The sequence below is a fragment of the Corvus brachyrhynchos genome, unplaced genomic scaffold (genome assembly GCF_000691975.1).
Source record: "Corvus brachyrhynchos isolate BGI_N302 unplaced genomic scaffold, ASM69197v1 scaffold302, whole genome shotgun sequence".
NCBI lineage: Eukaryota > Metazoa > Chordata > Aves > Passeriformes > Corvidae > Corvus > Corvus brachyrhynchos.
The window spans coordinates 4,741,205-4,745,296 of NW_008237244.1; the positions used below are offsets into that span (position 1 = coordinate 4,741,205).

Below are 4,092 nucleotides of genomic sequence, written 5' to 3' on the forward strand. Positions count from 1 at the left end.
CTCCGCGCTGCCGCCGCCCGCCCCGAAAGCAGCACTCCCCGGGCAGCGCGGCCGTTCCCTGCCGCTCCCGCCGGCCAGCCCCGTTCCAGAGGCACCGGGCGCCTTCGGAGAGGCCGCGGGGCCCCAAATTACCTTGGACAAGAGGAGGCTCGGGTGTGACCCTTACCGCTCTCTACAACTACCTGAAAGAAGGTTGTAGCCAGGGGAGGGTCGGTCTCTTTTCCCAGGCAACCAGAGACAGGACGAGAGGACGTGGCCTCAAGCTGTGCCAGGGAAGGTTTAGGTTGGACATCAGGAGGATTTTTTTCACAGAAAGGCTGATTAGACATTGGAACAGGCTGCCCAGGGAGGTGGTGGAGTAACCATCCCTGGAGGTGTTTAAGGAAAGACTGGACGTGCCACTTTGTGCCAGGGTCTAGTTGACATGGGTGGTGTTCGGTCAGAGATTGGACTCGATGATCTCAGGGGTCTTTTCCAACCTAACTGATTCTGTGATTACAGAATTGGTAGCTCTTCTATCGAAGAGGTTTATGGGAATTGCCCCATGGAGGCTGCATGTCTCCTGACCTGCAGTCAACGGCCAGAAAACTGATTTGGTTACTTGTCTGGCAGCTGCAAGGAGAAACTAAACCAATATGTGTGTCCTGTTGGAGTGCAAAATGAGATTTATAAGTTTCCTGGATTTTTAAATAAAATCTAAAATGCTTCTGCAGTTGTTGATTTATTGGGATAGTGAATGGAGTTGCTTATGTTCTTAATGATCCACAAATTATCCATTCCATTTCTAATATATTTGGTTTGATCTGGGTTTTTTTGTTTGTTTGTTAGTTTAGGGGTTTTTTTAAGTTACTGGCATAAGCAACAATATTCATTGCAATGAAAAGAACAGTAATTGTTCTAAATTTGTGCTCAGACCATCAGTACATGGACAGACATAAAATAAACAATTGCTCAGTTGTGCTCTAGATGTTGGTTTTTCTTGAGCCTTCTTTGTACCTGCTGTTTTATAGTGTACCCTGTTGCATTTATTGTGCAACTTCAGTTTTCTACTGATGCTCCAATATGTAGATCATGCTACACCTTGATTTCAGTAAAATTATAAATGCACATCAAGTTATTTACATGCATAACTGTACAGTTAGAAGAGAAGTGAAAAATCCAGCCTGCTCACTCAATTTTCATTTTTTCCTAAGGAAAAAAATTGCACATTTGAAGGTGGGTGAACCAAAAATCATTTTTCATGCAAGTTTCTTTCTTCCAGAATGAATATGCTGAAATGATTGTTAAGGTAATGTTGAAAATGTTAATACTGTTGCACTTCAATCCTCCAAAATGTTTTCTGTAACTAATATTATATGAAGGTTATTTCATTTGATGGATTATGTGCCCTAAACATTGTGCTGTAATACATTACAGTGAATAAATACAGGGATGTTGTGTTCTTTTTCCAAGCTTTCTCTGTACAAACATGCATCATATATCTGCATGATGGCAGTTGTTCTCTGTTTACATATTATTTCTGAGCCCTGCAGACATAACTTTCCTTTTTATTTACAAGTTCATGGTACTGATGCTTTCCAGTTTAACAATCATTCTTTCTCTCCTTTAGAGATTGTTTTTAGGAGACAGACACAGATATACCTTAGTATAATGCATTAATACTGCGCATGTTTGTCATTACACAAAATTTTGAAAAAATATGTAGTTGTTTATTTTGTAAACAAATCAAGTTATATTTTTGTATGTTAAAGGTCTCATGCCTAAAAATATATGTAATGTTTCAATAATCAGGTAATGACTATGGATATTTCACCCATTCTCCTAATTTCAGTCTTTTGTAGGGTTAATTTTCAGGCTTCTAACTTACGGTTCTGGATTGTCAGTATCCAGAGGTTTTGCTTATTTTAATTATTTCAAATTCTTCCCTCCCCTAAGCTGTATGTCTTCTACCAAAGTGTAAAAAAATAGTGCCTACAAAAGTGTTTGTGGGACAAAAATTTTGCTTAAAGTTGGAAAGGTGTGCTCTCCCACCTGATATGAGGACTGCCAGGAAATAAGCGGGGGGATATTGAGGGAGAATGAAAATATGGAAGATTTACTTAAAACTGGACCTAAGAAGTCCTAATAAAATTAAGTTACACAAAACATATAGAACCTTTGGGATTTTTTTTCCCACCAATGTAATTCTCTTCCTATCTTATTTCAGCACAGCTTCCAGTGGTTTTGATTGCTTCAGCTCCTGCCTGCCTTGCATAGGATATAAGTAAGCCAGGTTCTATTGTCATCTGCTTGTAAAACATGGAAAATACACATTAAATCAAGGGAGCTGATTTAGATTTGCACTCTGAAACTGAGTTGGGGACATGGAAGCATGCTTTGGCTCTGTTCTCTCTTAGCTTCAATCCTCTGGTGGTAAATCTATGTTTTGATTTCTCCTGAGGCCTTTGGAATTTCTTTACACAGCATTCCTCCACAGACAGAAGACACTACAGATGTGATTGTTGTGACCGTCTTCCTGTTCTTTCTACCCTGCCTCTTGTATTTACTGTCCTTGAAGCAGCATGAGATCCTGCATATTCATTTTCTTTGCTTCTTCCTGTCACTCCTGGTGCTTCCCTGTAATCTAGAACTAACTCATGTCACCCAATGTTTAGATGTGTGTGCTCTACAGCCTCTCATCCTGGACACTTTCTCTTCTCCTTCCTTCTAACCATCTCATCATCTTCTCCATCCCTTTTTTTTTCTCCATCCCACCTGAAAGAATTCCTCACCCTTCTTTGTGTTTTCACCCTCTTAAATGGCATTGATCCTTATCACATTTGCCTTTATCTGACCTGTAATTTTCTCTTTCAGTTTCTTGCTTTTCATCTTACTTCATAAGACCAAGCCACGTCAGCTAATTGCTGTATTGCTCCTTCAGCCCAAGTGCCTGCAGAGCACTATATCACTAATAAAGTCGAGACAAATGGACTACAGAAGAAAAATCTTGGTATTTGTTTGTTCATTAAAACACACACAAACATACACCCTTAGTGATGTGACTTGCTTTCTGTACCACCTTCCTCTTTCTGCTCTTGCTCTAGTTCTTGTTTGTGCTGCAGGTGAAGTTCCCCAGAGCAGGAGGCTGACCCCTGTATTTGTGAAACATGCAGAGTATTGAGTACCTGGCCAGAAATAACAGTAAGGGAGCATAACTGGCCGATAGCCTTCTTGCCCTGCAAGTAGCCTCTGCTCTGTGAGAAGGCCCAGTGGTCTGCTATTGTCTCTGTCCTTTCCTACACTCCTTTTTTCTCCCTGATCTGTCTCTTTGACTTCTATCCAAGGATAAAGCCCTTTGAGGTGGGTGACTCACAGCTCTGCACTTCCTTTGACTCACACTTTGCCACCTAGTATATTGGTCAGCTCTTACTAAGCTGCAATTTGGCTTTTTTTATTGTTAATGACAACAACCCTTTCAGCCCACATCTTTGATTTCACTGTCACTTCTGCTGGGTCAGAGCTATGCTTGTTTTCTCTATGATTGGTCAAAGCTGTATTTGCCCTTTCTTGCTCTCCTTGGGTTTTATACCGTTTGGGTTTTTAAACATCCCCTGCAGATTTCAGAGTCTGGAGGCGCTTTTGTCTCTGGAGCCCAGCTGCTTGGGCTGCATTTCTGAGGGTGAAGGTGCTGGTCCCCATAGAGCCTGCCCTGCCAACATGGGAAGGCAGCCTCGTCCCTTGCCTCACCCTCCATCAGCTGCTTGACCAGGAACAGCACATTCCCCAGCTTCCAGTGGCATCCCTGGTAACACACCTTGAGCGATGACAGAGAGTTGGTGTCATCACACAGGTGCTGATGATGGCTTAGCAAACACTTCAGCTGGTGCAAAACAAGCACTAGAATTCAGGTCTCTTTTCAGGCACTGTGTTGTCCCTGAAGGGCAGGGCTATCATGACTGGAATCACTGAAACCCTATCCCTGGTACTGACATCAGCAGGCATGACTGATTACATCTAGAAAATTGCTCTTGGAATACTGTGTTGGCCTTTTTTATATAAGTATTTTTCAGAGAAGTGGAGCAATGTGATCCTTAATTTGTCTTAGTGACTTAC

At 41.9% G+C, this 4,092-nt stretch overlaps 1 long non-coding RNA gene across 1 annotated transcript; it reads left to right on the forward strand.

Moving 5' to 3' along the window:
• Positions 1-321: 321 nt before the first annotated feature.
• LOC108445693 lies at positions 322-3,024 on the forward strand. The gene is made up of 2 exons (XR_001860646.1): positions 322-2,263; positions 2,854-3,024. It is a non-coding gene; the product is annotated as an uncharacterized LOC108445693 (long non-coding RNA).
• The last annotated feature ends 1,068 nt before the right edge of the window (positions 3,025-4,092 follow it).